At 44.1% G+C, this 16,332-nt stretch overlaps 1 non-coding gene across 1 annotated transcript; it reads right to left on the bottom strand.

Moving 5' to 3' along the window:
• Window positions 1–15,256: 15,256 nt before the first annotated feature.
• On the bottom strand, window positions 15,257–15,328 carry TRNAW-CCA (transfer RNA tryptophan (anticodon CCA)). Its single transcript has one exon. It is a non-coding gene; the product is annotated as a tRNA-Trp (tRNA).
• Window positions 15,329–16,332: the final 1,004 nt, after the last annotated feature.

Genomic DNA, 16,332 nt, shown 5'->3' with positions numbered 1-16,332 from the left:
GAGTCCGGGTTGTTGGTAGCTATGAGATTGGGAGGGTCTGGCTACCCATATTACCTCACCTCTTGGTGAGGGTGTTGACTATACCCCTGTTTTCCTTCAGGACCTGCAGTGAGGTCATGACCATGTGACCAGCCCATGGGATCCATACCTCACCTTTGGGTGTGGTTACAGCCTACATAATGGATGTTGTGGTTTAGCACATAGTCTGAGACTTGAGAGGTAGAAGGCCTCCTGTGTGTATGGCTCAAGATGGAGCCTCTGGGCTGGACATTGTCCTAGCCTGTGTGCCCACAGGGCCTGAGGGAACAAAGCCCAGCTAAGGACTGTTTGTGTTGCTTTTGCCTGCTGTGAAGGCCGGTTACCTTGTGTTGCTTTGCGGTTTATGGAGCAAATAAACCCACACGGACTCTTTTAAAGAAGCACACTTGTTTTTCCTCCTGCTGCACCTAAGTGAGTACAAATCCTTACACATGATATCCAAAACAGTCAGAAACCTAGCCATATATAGCGAGACCCCAGACTTCAAACTATATACTTCACCACATTCCTACAGTCATTTCTACCTCCCATCCACACCCAATCACAACTTTCCGTAACCACTCCAACCTTATACACATTTGCCCAGCCCCAGCCATCCAGTCCCACTAACAGGAGCTCTGTGGAACGCTCGCTCTGTCTGCAGCAAACTTTTTCATCCATGATCTTTTTATTACTAACAAACTTTCCTTCCTCGCCATCCCCGAAACCTGGCTCACCTCCTCTGACACAGCCTCTCCTGCTGCACTCTCATATGGTGGATTCCACCTTTCCCATACCCCCCGCCCCAGCTGCAAGCATGGTGGAGGAGTTGGTTTTCTCCTGTCAGGTAACTGCTCCTTCACCCCAATCCCACTGCTGCCCTCTGTTACCCTCCCTTCCTTCGAGGTGCACTCTGTGCGCATCTACTCCCCCTCCAACCTCCAACTAGCTGTCATATACCGCTCTCCAGGGTCAGCCACCACCTTCTTTGACCACTTCACCACCTGGCTACTTCATTTCCTTTCCACTGATATCCCCACTATCATCTTGGGTGACTCCAACATCCCTATTGACACTTCCCTCTCAGCTGCCACTAAACTTCTGTCTCTCACTTCCTCCTTTGGCATCACTCAATGGTCTTCTGCAGCCACTCACAAAGATCGCCACACACTAGACCTCATCTTCACCCGCCTCTGCTCCCTATCTAGCCTCTCTAACCTCTTTTTCTCTCTGACCACAACCTACTTACATTCTCTTCCCTCTCCTCCTCAGGTCCACAATCCCCACCTCAAAAACTCGCACACCCTCGCAGAAATCTTCAACACTTCGATCTACACTCACTTTCTGAATCCCTCCTCCCTCTTACAGACATAAGTTCCCTACACAATGCGGATGCCGCTGCCGCTCTATATAACACCACAATAGCTGTTGCTTTGGAATCAGTTGCCTCTCTCAAACATACCAAAACTCGCAAAATCAACAGACAGCCCTGGCACACCAGTTAGACCAAAGAACTGAGGCGGGCTTCCAGGGCTGCTGAGCGGAGATGGAAAAAATCCCACTCCAATGAGGACTTCATCACATTCAAACAGTCCCTCACTACTTTCAAGGCCACACTCGCTGCAGCAAAACAAACCTACTTCTCATCTCTCATATCCTCCCTGTCTCACAACACCTTCAATTCTCTCCTCCGCCCCCCAGCACCTCCTCCCTCTCCACTCATCTCAGCTGAAGACTTTACCTCATTTTTCAAGGAGAAGATTGATAACATCACAGTTTTGGTCAACAACCCCCAGTGCCCTTCCTCCTACCTGCCCTGCCCTCCTCCCCCAAAACCAACTTCTCCACCATTACAGAAGATTGACTCTCCACTCTACTCTCAAGCTCACATCTCACTACCTGTGCACTTGACCCGATCCCATCCCACTTCATCCCAAACCTCACCACAGTCTTCATCCTAACCCATCTCTTCAACCTATCACTAACAACTGGTGTTTTCCCCTCAAGCTTTAAACATGCCTCAATCACACCTATCCTCAAAAAGCCCTCTCTTGACCCATCCTCTGTATCTAGCTATCGCCCTATATCACTTCTCCCCTATGCCTCAAAACTACTGGAACAACACGTCCATCTTGAACTATCCTCCCACCTATCTTCTTGCTCCCTCCTTGACCACTTGCAATCCGGCTTCCGGCCACGCCACTCCACTGAAACTGCCCTAACTAAGGTCACCAATGACCTACTAGCCGCCAAGGCCAAGCGACACTACTCTGTCCTCCTCCTCCTGGACCTGTCCTCTGCCTTTGACACAGTGGACCGTTCCCTATTACTACAGACCCTCTCATCTCTTGGTATCACAGACTTGGCCCTATCTTGGATTGCGTCATACCTAGCAGACCGGACATTCAGCGTCTCCCATTCGCACACCACCTCCTCACCGCGCCCCCTATCCGTCAGCGTCCCGCAAGGTTCAGTCCTAGGGCCCCTGCTCTTCTCCGTTTACACCTTCGGCCTCGGACAGCTCATAGAATCTCATGGCTTTCAGTATCATCTCTATGCTGATGAAACAGATCTACATCTCTGGACCAGATATCACCTCCCTACTAAACAGAATCCCTCAATGTCTGTCTGCTATTTCATCCTCCGCTAGATTTCTAAAACTTAATATGGACAAAACAGAATTAATCATCTTTCGCCCATCTCACGTGACCCCCCCCAACAGACCTATCCATTAAAGTAAACGGCTGCCCACTCTCTCCAGTCCCACAAGCTCGCTGCCTCGGGGTTATCCTTGACTCTGATCTCTCTTTCAAACCACATATCCAAGCCCTTTCCGCTTCCTGCCGACTTCAACTCAAAAATATTTCACGGATCCGTACATTCCTCAACCAAGAATCAGCAAAAACCCTAGTCCATGCCCTCATCATCTCCCGCCTTGACTACTGCAACCTCCTGCTTTCTGGCCTCCCCTCTAACACTCTCGCACCCCTCCAATCTATTCTTAACTCTGCTGCCCGACTAATCCACCTGTTCCCCCGCTATTCCCCCGGCCTCTCCCCTCTGTCAATCCCTGCACTGGCTCCCCATTACCCAAAGACTCCAGTTCAAAACCCTAACCATGACATACAAAGCCATCCACAACCTGAGTCCTCCTTACATCTGTGACCTAGTCTCCCGGTACTTACCTGCACAAAACCTCCGATCCTCACAAGATCTCCTGTACTCCCCTCTTATCTCCTCTTCCCACAATTGCATACAAGATTTCTCCCGCGCATCCCCTCTACTCTGGAACTCTCTACCACAAAACCTTCAAAAAGAACTTGAAGACCTACTGTCATGGATTTTTGATTGATTAGGTAGATATACCCTTGTGCGTGCTGTGGCCTGTCCTAATTACAGAGTCTTATTGAACGCTCAAGGAAGGAAAGATGCCACACCTGGTTAGCAGCAATCCATTCCAGCAGAACTCTGGAAGTTTATTGAATATACTTGGTTTTATTAGTTCGTACAAAGGAGTGGTTACTCATTAACCTAAAGGCTGAACATCTTATCTAATTGGTCAGTTTAAATACATGAACATATATGGGTGTCCGAACTGAGGTGACTTAAGAATCAGATGATTTACTGCCCCTTGTCTTACAATGTCAGCAAGACTATCGGCTTGGACCATCTGGCCTAACTTCCTCTTCTGTATGTCTGGGACAAATGTCACAAGACAATGCTATCATGAGCTAACATCAGCTCCCCAGACTAGTTCATGGGGTTAGGTCATCTCCAGTAACTAGCTACAAAGTTCAGGACAGCTGTGATTATATCTCTAAGTGCACATATAGGAATATATAGAGTGTATATGAGTATATGGAGTATATAGCCTATAGCAGGCAAGTGAGATCTAGATGAAATACATATATATTTCCATAACACTACCTCTTCTGACAAGCCTACAACTTGCAGTAACCACCGATCCACCAAACCGCTGCACGACCAGCTCTACCCTCGCCTACTGTATCCTCACACATCCCGTTGTAGATTGTGAGCCCTCGCGGGCAGGGTCCTCTCTCATCCTGTACCAGTCGTGACTTGTATTGTTTAAGATTACTGTACTTGCATGTATTATGTATACCCCTCCTCACATGTAAAGCGCCATGGAATAAATGGCGCTATAATAATATACTTAGTAAGTTTATTAGCCACTCCAGTGGCGGTCAGTCAGGAATAGAAAGTATGTGAAAATACAGTATAATTGTGTTTTTTCGCCTATAGGGACTGCCCTAGTTTGGTATTGTAACAGGTGTCAAATAGTGGTACAGGCAAATTGTCCAAGACTAGACTCAGTTTTCTGACCACCCAATATATTCCACTCATGGAAAACTTACCTGCTCCAAAGATCACTAGCAGCTTGTAACTAATGGCCATGCTGCGGACTGTCAGGGAATGAGTGCAATATCGTTATAAAGACTAGGGATATGTGCAACAATAATGTCTGGGAGATCTGTGCAATTATTTAGTATGAATATGGAAATGACCTCCGGAAGTTATGTCTTCCCTGAGTGGTATATGCTGTATTTTCACATACTATCCCTGACACTGGAGTGGCTTATAAACTTATGAAGTATATAGTTTGAAGTCTTGGGTCTGCCAATATGTGGCTAGTTTTCTGACTGTTTCAGATAACATGATACATAATTTTAGGGTTTTCTTTAAGCTTTTTCGCTTGGGATATGGGTCAATAATTATATATTGTGGTGTACTAACCACTGAGTCCGCTAGGGGGCGCTGTGTGGATGTCCCAGGAGAAAGGATGAATGGCAGAATGCGGAATGGCCGTTATATATCCCAAAGTGGGTGGCTTTGGGATGGAGACTTGTGTTGTTTAGCAATGATATTGCTGAGGTGTTGCTTCAATGTATAAGGGAGAAGTGTCCAGGTAACTAGAGAGATGGGCAGACCTGGTTACCTACAAACCCACCCAGGGGTGTGTTTAAGAGTGTCATAAGAAATATATGTATGACTGTGTGTAATAGGACCTTTAGTGAGCCATGTGATCACCTGTGGGTGTGGTTATGGACCATATAAGGTACCTGAGGTCCGGTCACATGAGAGAGAGCGCATGGATCTGATTGGGCCATGTGGAAGGTCCCGGCAGGCCTTGGTGGAGGAAGGTGTGCTACCTTCCTGAAGACCTCATGCTGAGGCTGCTGACCTGGGGAGGCCTATGTATATTGGCTGTATGTGAGGAGGGATAAGCCTCCTGTGTTTTGCTGAGGCTCCAGGACTGAGCCTGAAATAATGGACATTTATGCTTGCTTTCGCCTGAGCTAAAGGCTATTCCTTGTGTTATGTGCTGCTTTATGGGTTATGAAGCAATAAACCCTGTGAACTTTTAAAAGGAACGTGCCTCCTGTTTGACTCCCGTGACTCCTGAGTGAGTTGAATCCCTACAATATATATACCTTCCTTCTCACCCCTCAATGGGGGTGGTCTTTGTTGTACTTTCTCATTCTCGGGTCCTCTACCAGAGGTCTGGGAGTTTGAGGGTTCTGCGCAGGATCTTAGTTGTTCCCAGTATTGCACTTTTCTGGACAGAAAGCTCAGATGTTGCTACTGGGATCTGTTGTATCCATTCTTCCAACTTAGGGGTCACTGCTCCAAGTGCTCCTATCACCACTGGAAACACTGTTGCCTTCACTTTCCACATCTCCAGTTCTCCTTTGAGGCCCTGGTATTTCTCCAGCTTCTCATATTCCTTCTTTCTGACATTGCTGTCACTTGGCACTGCCACATCTATTATCATTGCTGTCTTCTGCTCCTTGTCTACTATGACAATGTCTAGTTAGTTAGCCAACACCTGCTTATCTGTCTGGATCTTGAAGTCCCACAGGATTTTAGACCTTTCGTTTTCCACCACTTTTTCTGGGGTCTCCCACCTGGACTTAGGGGGGCTTAGCCGATATGCTGCACACATGTTCCTCTATTCAATTCCCGTTACTTGGTTGTGGCGTTAAGTATACGCTGTTCCTGTTTGCATTTTGCATCCTGACACTATGTGTTGGACTGTTTCTGAGGTTTCTTTGCATAGTCTGCACCTTGGTTCTTCTCTTGTGTGGTAGATTTCTGCTTCTATGGATCTTGTACTTAGTGCTTGCTCTTGTGTCGCTATGATTAGTGCCTCTGTGCTGTCTCGGAGTCCAGCTTTCTCTAGCTATTGGTAGGATTTCTCTATGTCAGCCACCTCCATTATCTGTCGGTGGTACATCGCATGCAGCGGCTTGTCTTGCCTTGGTGCTTCATGTTCCTGTTCTTCCTTCCAGAACTGTTGTTGTTGCTGCCTTAGGCTTTCTCTCAGCATCTCATCTTCTGGCACCATTCTTCTGATGTATTCCTGGATACTCCTTGATTCATCCATGATGGTGGCTTGGATGCTTATCAAGCCTCGACCTCACTCCTTTCTGTTGGTATACAATCTTTGGGTGCTAGACTTAGGGTGGAGACCTCCATGCATTGTGAGGAGCTTTCGTGTCTGAACATCTGCAGCTTCCATCTCTTATTTTGGCCAGCACACTATGCCAGCAAGGTATCTGATAACTGGCAGGGAATATGTATTGATGTCGCGGATTTTATTCTTCTCATTGAGCTGGCTCTTCAGGACCTGTCTTACCCTTTGATGGTATTTGGATGTTGCTGATTTCCTTGCCTCTTCATCATGGTCATCATATCCCCGTGGGATCCCGAGGTACTTGTAGCATGTCTGTACATCTGCTATATGCCCTGCTGGTAATTCCACTCCATCGGTCTTGACTACCTTGCCTCTCTTTATTACCAATCGGCCGCACTTCTCCAGTCTGAAGGACATCCCGATGTCTTCACTATAGATCCTTGTCAGGTGGATCAGTGAATCGATGTCTCGTTCGTTTTTCGCATACAGCTTGATATCATTCATGTAGAGGAGGTGGTTGAAGGTACTTCCACCCTTGAACTTGTATCCATAGCCAGACTCTAATTATCTGACTGAGCGGGTTCAAGGCTATGCAGAACAGCAATGGGGACAGTGCATCACCTTGGTATATGACGCATTTGATGGTCACTTGTGCTAGTTGTCTTGAGTTGACTTCCAATGTTGTTCTCCATAGCCCCATTGAGTTTCTGAGGAAGGTTCTTTATTTCCTGTTGACGTTGTAGAGAGCCAAGCATTCACAGATCCATGTGTATGGCATTGAGTCATAGGCTTTCCTGTAGTCAATCCAGGCTGTGCTGAGATTGGTCTGTCTGGACTTTGAGTCTTGAGTGACTTCTCTATCTACTAGGAGCTGGTGCTTAGAGCCTCTGGTGTTGGTCCCGATGCCTTTCTGAGCTGGATTCATGTACTGGTTCATATGGCTCTGTAGCTTGGTGGCTATAATGCCTGACAGGAAGTTTCCATGTTGTTGTGAGGCAGGTTATTGGGCGGTAATTGGATGGAACTGTTCCTTTATGAGGATCCTTCAACATCAGCACTGTTCTACCTTGTGCTAGCCATGCTGGGTGGTGGCCTTTTTTATATATCTATCTATATATGTATAGATATATACAGTGCCTTGTGAAAGTATTCAGCCCCCTGGAAGTTTTCAACCTTTTCCCACATATCATGCTTCAAACATAAAGATACAAAATGTAATTTTTTGGTGAAGAATCAACAAGTGGGACACAATTGTGAAGTTGAACAAAATTTATTGGCTATTTTAAATTTTTGTGGAAATACAAAAACTGAAAAGTAGGGCGTGCAATATTAGTGTCCCACTTGTTATTGATTCTTCACCAAAAATTTACATTTGGTATCTTTATGTTTGAAGCATCATATGTGGGAAGAGGTTGGAAAATCCCAGGGAGCCGAATACGTTTGAAAGGCACTGTGTGTATGTGTGTGTATGTATATGTGTATGTGTGTGTATATATATATATATATATATACAGTGGGGAAAAAAAGTATTTAGTCAGTCAGCAATAGTGCAAGTTCCACCACTTAAAAAGATGAGCGGCGTCTGTAATTTACATCATAGGTAGACCTCAACTATGGGAGACAAACTGAGAAAAAAAATCCAGAAAATCACATTGTCTGTTTTTTTTTCATTTTATTTGCATATTATGGTGGAAAATAAGTATTTGGTCAGAAACAAGCAATCAAGATTTCTGGCTCTCACAGACCTGTAACTTCTTCTTTAAGAGTCTCCTCTTTCCTCCACTCATTACTTGTAGTAATGGCACCTGTTTAAACTTGTTATGAGTATAAAAAGACACCTGTGCACACCCTCAAACAGTCTGACTCCAAACTCCACTATGGTGAAGACCAAAGAGCTGTCAAAGGACACCAGAAACAAAATTGTAGCCCTGCACCAGGCTGGGAAGACTGAATCTGCAATAGCCAACCAGCTTGGAGTGAAGAAATCAACTGTGGGAGCAATAATTAGAAAATGGAAGACATACAAGACCACTGATAATCTCCCTCGATCTGGTGCTCCACGCAAAATCCCACCCCGTGGGGTCAGAATGATCACAAGAACGGTGAGCAAAAATCCCAGAACCACGCGGGGGGACCTAGTGAATGAACTGCAGAGAGCTGGGACCAATGTAACAAGGCCTACCATAAGTAACACACTACACCACCATGGACTCAGATCCTGCAGTGCCAGACTTGTCCCACTGCTTAAGCCTGTACATGTCCGGGCCCGTCTGAAGTTTGCTAGAGAGCATTTGGATGATCCAGAGGAGTTTTGGGAGAATGTCCTATGGTCTGATGAAACCAAACTGGAACTGTTTGGTAGAAACACAACTTGTCGTGTTTGGAGGAAAAAAAATACTGAGTTGCATCCATCAAACACCATACCTACTGTAAAGCATGGTGGTGGAAACATCATGCTTTGGGGCTGTTTCTCTGCAAAGGGGCCAGGACGACTGATCCGGGTACATGAAAGAATGAATGGGGCCATGTATCGTGAGATTTTGAGTGCAAACCTCCTTCCATCAGCAAGGGCATTGAAGATGAAACGTGGCTGGGTCTTTCAACATGACAATGATCCAAAGCACACCGCCAGGGCAACGAAGGAGTGGCTTCGTAAGAAGCATTTCAAGGTCCTGGAGTGGCCTAGCCAGTCTCCAGATCTCAACCCTATAGAAAACCTTTGGAGGGAGTTGAAAGTCCGTGTTGCCAAGCGAAAAGCCAAAAACATCACTGCTCTAGAGGAGATCTGCATGGATGAATGGGCCAACATACCAACAACAGTGTGTGGCAACCTTGTGAAGACTTACAGAAAACGTTTGACCTCTGTCATTGCCAACAAAGGATATATCACAAAGTATTGAGATGAAATTTTGTTTCTGACCAAATACTTATTTTCCACCATAATATGCAAATAAAATGAAAAAAAAACAGACAATGTGATTTTCTGGATTTTTTTTTCTCAGTTTGTCTCCCATAGTTGAGGTCTACCTATGATGTAAATTACAGACGCCTCTCATCTTTTTAAGTGGTGGAACTTGCACTATTGCTGACTGACTAAATACTTTTTTTCCCCACTGTATATATATATATAATAATTTTTTTCTCTCTCTGTACTCATTCTTCATGTTTGGCCTCATTAAAATAAGAACACTCATACTCGCTGGTGTGCCGGCTCCACTTCAGCGGTGTTGAGACTCACTTTCCCGGGGCTTATGTGAGGTTGTCACATCACACGAGCCCTGCGCCCAATCACCGGCAGCTTCACTGTTCCCAACTTCGGACGTATTAAATATCAACAGGAAGCCAGGGCCGCAGCTGCTCTCTGACTGCCTCATGATGCTCGATTTGTCCGAAAGTGGGGACAGTGACGCCAGCGCTGATTGGGCACAGGTGACCATGAAAACTAACTCAGATGGGGAGAAACCTATATATTATTGACAAATTGTACAAAAACGTGATGCGCGTACCGTGCGTTCAAGTAGCTTCATAGGATAAACCAAATACCAACAGAAAATAAAAGACCCAAAGCAAACATTTATCAGTAAAAATAACTTGTCTTTATTAGGTAAAGTATGAAAGATTTTCCGATACCCGTCGCATCTCCATTTTTCATGATTTAGGGTTGAGTGAAGGCTTAGTTTTTGTTCGTTGAGCGATACCATTTTGGTGCAGATACAATCTTTAGATCGTCCATTATTCCATTTTATTGCAATGTTGCGGCGACCAAAAAAACATAATTCTGGCGTTTTTTACTTTTTTTCCTCATTACGCCGTTTAGCGATCGGGTTAATTCTTTTTTTTATGTTGATCGGGCAATTCTGAATGCGGTGTTACCAAATATGGGTATGTTTCATTTTTTTTTGTTATATTTTGAATGCGGCGAAAGGGGGGAAATTTGAACTTTTAGGCTATGTGCACACATCCGGAATTCCTTCGGATTTTATGCGTTTTTGCCACGTTTTTTCACAGCGAAAATGCTGCAAAAACGCATAAAATAAGTAACCCATTGTATTCAATGGCATTCCGCACATGCTGTGCTGATGCTGCGTATTTCTCTGCGGCGGAATCGTATCGCGGAAAAATACGCAGCATGCTCATTCTTTGTGCGGAATCTCGGGAATTGGGCACACATAGCAATGCATTGTTCCGCTTACTTTCTGCATGTGGCTATGCCCACCATGTGCAGAGTAAAATGTGCGGATGGTACCCAGGGTCTGGAGGAGAGGAGACTGTCCTCCAGATCCTGGGTACCATATCCCTGTAAAAAATAGAATTAAAGTAAAAAATCGGGATATTCTCACCTTCCGGCGGCCCCTGCAGCGTCCCCAGGCCTCAGAGATACTCTCGCCAAGTCCCGTTCCCAGCGATGCCTTGCGACAATGGCCTGGGGACGCTGCAGGGGCCGCCGGAAGGTGAGAATAACACGATTTTTTATTTTTTTTATTATTTTAAACTTTATATGTTATTACTACTGATGATGAATAGGCAGCCTCAATAGTAAAAAGTTGGTCACACTAGTCAAACACTATGTTAATCATAGAATCGTAGAGTTGGAAGGGACCTCCAAGGCCATCTGGTCCAACCCCCTGCTCAAGGCAGGATTCGCTAAATCATCCCAGTCAGATGTCTGTCCAGCCTCTGTTTGAAGACTTCCATTGAAGGAGAACTCACCACTTCTCGTGGCAGCCTGTTCCACTCATTGATCACTCTAACTGTCAAAAAGTTTTTTCTAATATCTAATCTGTGTCTCCTCCCATTCAGTTTCATCCCATTGCTTCTAGTCTTTCCTTGTGCAAATGAGAATAAAGTTGATCCTTCTACAATGTGACAGCCCTTTAGATATTTGTAGACAGCTATTAAGTCTCCTCTCAGTCTTCTCTTTTGCAAACTAAACATTCCCAAATCCTGCAACCTTTCCTCATAAGACAGGGTTTGCAGACCGGTCACCATTCTGGTCGCTCTTTTCTGAACTTGCTCCAGTTTGTTGATGTCTTTTTTAAAATGTGGTGCCCAAAACTGGACACAATATTCCAGATGAGGTCTGACCAAAGAGGAGTAGAGGGAAATAATGACTTCACGTGATCTAGACTGTATGCTTCTGTTAATACATCCTAGAATTGCATTTGCCTTTTTTGCTGCTGCATCACACTGTTGACTCATATTCAGTCTGTGATCTATTAGTATACCCAAGTCTATTTCACATGTGCTGTCACTTAGCCCTATTCCTCCCATTCTGTATATGCTTTTTTCATTTTTATTGCCCAGATGTAGTACTTTGCATTTCTCCCTGTTAAAAACCATTCTGTTAGTTGCTGCCCACTTCTCCAGTTTATTTAAATCTTTTTGAATCCTCTCTCTCTCTTCTCTAGTATTAGCTATCCCTCCTAGCTTTGTGTCATCAGCAAATTTAATCAGTTTACCCTCAATTCCTTCATCTAAATCGTTGATAAAGATGTTGAACAATACAGGGCCCAGGACAGAGCCCTGTGGTACCCCACTTGAGACATTCTTCCAACTGGATGTGCAGCCATTTACGACCACTCTTTGGGTCCGATCACTAAGCCAGTTATGAATCCACCTAACAGTTGCCTTGTCCATTCCATACCTAGTCATTTTTTCAATAAGGATTGTATGAGAGACTTTGTCAAATGCTTTGCTGAAGTCAAGATATACTATATCTACAGCATTTCCTTGATCCACCCAATCAGTGATACCGTCATAGAAGGAAATTAAGTTAGTCTGACATGACTTATTAGTTACAAACCCATGCTGACTCTGTTTAATCACTTCATTCTTATCCAGGTATTGACATACATGTTGTTTAATAATTTGTTCAAAGATCTTTCCTGGTATAGAAGTCAGACTCACCGGCCTATAGTTGCCTGGGTCCACCTTCTTCCCCTTTTTGAAGATAGGAACAACATTTGCTCTTCTCCAGTCTTCTGGCACTTCTCCTGTTCTCCAAGAATTTTCAAAGATTATGGAGAGGGGTTCAAAAATTTCTTCTGCTATCTCCTTCAGTACTCTGGGGTGTAATTCATCTGGACCTGGAGACTTGAATTCATTTAGGTTAGCTAAGTGTTTCCTCACTATCTTTCTGTTTATAGATATCCTGGATTCTTCTATTCCCTTAATAGGACAGTGAAGAACAGTTGATGTTACATTTCCTTTCTGAGAGAAAACAGATGCAAAATAGGAATTTAAAAGTTCAGCCTTCTCAACATCCTGTCTTACCATTTCATCATTTTCATCCTGTAAAAATCCTATAGCATCTTTGACTTTTCTTTTACTTTTGACATATCCCCAAAATCCTTTATTATTGCTTTTGACATCTCTTGCAAGCCTCAATTCATTTTCAGCTTTAGCTAATCTGATTTGTGCCCTGCAGGTTCTGCAGACAGCATTATATTCTTCTTTAGATATGCCTCCCTCTTTCCATTTTATAAACATTTTTTTCTTCCTTTTTAGCATGTGCTTAAGTTCTGTGTTCATCCATCCTGGTTTCCTTAAATGCTTCCTATTCTTCCCTCTTTTCGGAATTGTTAACAACTGTGCTTTGAGAATTTCATTTTTCAAGATTTCCCATCCTTCCTGGACATTTTTGTCTTTAAGGATATCCAGCCATTGGATCCCTCCAATTCTCTTTCTGAATCCCTTAAAATCTGCCTTCCTGAAATCTAACCTTGACGTCTGAGTCTTCACAGGTCTTCCGCCTCTAGTTATCCAAAATTCTAAAATAGCATGGTCGCTACCTCCTAGGGTCCCAGCCACTTTTACCTCCTCAACCATTTCCTCCCTGTTTATAAGGATTAGATCCAAGGTAGCAGTTCCCCTTGTTTTCTCCCTTACCTTTTGGAAGATAAAGTTGTCAGCAAGAGAGGATAAGAATTTCCTTGACCTGTTAGTTTTGCCTGAGAGAGATTCCCAACAAATGTCTGGATAGTTGAAATCTCCCATGACAACTATGTCATATTTTTTGGAGAACTTGGCCATTTGATGCATAAAGAGTTCATCCATATCTTCAGCTTGCACAGGCGGCCTGTAGTAAATGCCTACAATGGTGTCCTTTCCATTGTTCTGTCCTTGTATTCTTACCCAAACAGTTTCCACAGAACTCAGTCTCTGAAGCTTCAATCTCTGTGCAGATATACGCGTTTCTAACATACAATGCGACACCCCCTCCTCGTTTATCAAGTCTGTTTCTTGCAAATAAGTTGTATCCTTCTAGTCTTGTATTCCAATCATGTGTATTGTCCCACCAAGTTTCAGTGATTCCAATGACATCATATTTCTTTTCCTGTGTTAGTAGTTCCAATTCTCCTTGTTTGTTGCCCATGCTTTGTGCATTAGTATAGAAGCACTTTAGTTTGTGATTGGTTTCTCTTTCTCCAATATTTTTATTAATTAGATTCTTTCGTCTTTGTTCTTCCTTTCCACTTCTAATAGCAGAGTTCTCAATAGCATTTGTCAGGTGTATGGCTTTTTCTGGTCTTTTGCTTCCCTTCCCATGTTGTTCTAGTTTAAAGCTCTCCTTACAAGTGTAGCAAGGCAACTTCCAAATACATGCTTTCCAGTCTTCGTAAGGTGCACCCCATCTCTAGCAAGTAGTCCATCGTATAAGTAGTTCACTCCGTGATCCAGAAATCCAAATCGTTGCTGACGGCACCATCGACGTAGCCAGTTGTTCACCTGCAGAATCTTATTCCACCTCCTTGTTCCATGGCCATCCACTGGGAGGATGGAAGAGAAGACCACCTGCGCTCCCAGTTCTTTCACTTTCTTGCCTAAGTCTTCATAGTCTCTGCAGATGGTTTCCAGGTCGTTTCTTGCGGTGTCATTTGTCCCCACATGTAGTAGCAGGAATGGGTAGTCATCTGTAGGTCTGAAGAGTCCTGATATCCTGTCAGACACATCTTTAATTTTTGCACCTGGAAGACAGCACATTTCTCTTGAGGTTATATCCGGTCTGCAGATAGCGGCCTCTGTTCCTCTCAACAGGGAATCCCCCATGACCACCACTCTCCGTTTCTTCTTCACAACATTTTTCTTTCTCCATCCAGGAGGACTCTGAAGGCGTACAAGGTTGCTGTTTGTTGGCAAAGTCTTATCCTGATGTATTTCTTCATCGTTTTCCTGCGTGAGAGCCTGGTACTGGTTTCTGAGCAGTGTGGGTGCTGACTGCCTCCTGATCCTCTGGGTCACATGTCTCCATTCCTCTGTTTCTTCAGGTGCACTTCAAATTTCTTCTCTTTCTGTAACATGAAGAGATAATTCTGCTCTGTCCAAGAACTCTTCACCTTCCTTAATGATCTTCAACGTAGCTAACCTCTCTTCGAGATTTTGCAACTTTTCCTCCAACAGGGACACAAGCTTGCATTTGTGGCATGTGAAGTTTGGCTTTTCCACTGGTAAATCTGTGAACATGTAGCAAGAAATGCAGCTCACCAAATGGCTCCTGGCCTCTTCCATCTTGAGATTTCTTAAAAACGATGAAAGATGAGCCAAATTTCCTCTTTTCAGCTGCAACGGCCAAAACCCAGTGATCGTTGAGCTCGCGGAGACTCTTCACTTATCCCAGAAGGCACTGGGAATATGCAAATGATCTCCTCAAGACTCTTCCCCTGGTTTTCCGATTTCCTCTTTTCAGCTGCAACGGCCAAAGCCTAGTGATCGTTGAGCTCGCGGAGACTCTTCACTTATCCCAGAAGGCACTGGGAATATGCAAATGATCTCCTCAAGACTCTTCCCCTATAAAGAGCTGATTGACCCCGACGTGATTTGAACACACAACCTTCTGATCTGGAGTCAGACGCGCTACCGTTGCGCCACGAGGTCAAGTGTGACCAACCTGTCAATCAGTTTTCCAAATGATGCTACAGATCGCTTGGAAAACGCTAGTATTCTGCAAGCTAATTACACTTGCAAAACGCTAGTTTTTCGCGGGAATTACGCATGCGGATTTTTCGCGTATTTCCCGCGGCAGGGAATTGCCGCAGAAATTCCCGTGGCAATTCCGCAACGTGTGCACATAGCCTTAATATTTTAATTTTAAAAACTTTTTTTTTTTTTTGCTTTTGGCATTGTGATGACATACAGCATTGTATCTTAATTAATCAGATGACTATTTTTAATAATATACTGTTATCAGTATGTTGGCTTTCAAATTTAAGTGTTGATTTCTGGTTGGTCAAGAAAACAGACTTTTGTTTGCGTAAGGCTGTAATACTGACTTTTATTGTGCACTTATATCCTTGATCACTAGTGATGTTGATATGCTAATTTTGCATTATTTTATGGAGCCAGTTAGTTGGCTTCTTAAAGCAGAGAGGGAAAGACTATGCAAATAGTTTAAATAATCAAGTAATGCTGCTTGATCTCATCTCCATTCTTACCCTTTATGTAAATACTGAATGTGGGACACTTGTTTAGTCAAAAATAGGTTACATGCATCTCTATAAAGAGAGAAACAGCCAGAGAGATTCTGCCAAGACATCCATCCCAAAAAGACCAGAGACAGGAAAGCAGCAATTTTACATCATGACTCCATCACGAGGGACACAGATCTATCATTCTATTGGAAACAACCTAGGGGTTTTCAGCCTCAGTTGGAAGAATACAGATCTGCTCCATTGACAGTCGCTGAACCATGGATACATTTGGAGCAGGCAGGTTGTGATCCTCAGATTAACTGGTCTTGTACCTTGTATGGACTCAATGGGCTGTCATCTTCCTACGCTTGTCGTTACCTCCTCTCTGTGCGTGCCACAGGTGGGACAGCGACTCTGGGAGCTCTGAAGTCACAGCTGCTGTTATCCCGGTGAAAGGGTGAGACTCTAATG

The sequence above is a fragment of the Dendrobates tinctorius genome, unplaced genomic scaffold, assembly GCF_039654945.1.
Source record: "Dendrobates tinctorius isolate UK_male_01 unplaced genomic scaffold, ASM3965494v1 ptg000063l, whole genome shotgun sequence".
In the NCBI taxonomy this organism is placed as follows: Eukaryota; Metazoa; Chordata; class Amphibia; order Anura; family Dendrobatidae; genus Dendrobates; species Dendrobates tinctorius.
The sequence above is the reverse complement of the archived record's forward strand: the minus strand, read 5'-3'. Positions and strand labels throughout refer to the sequence as shown.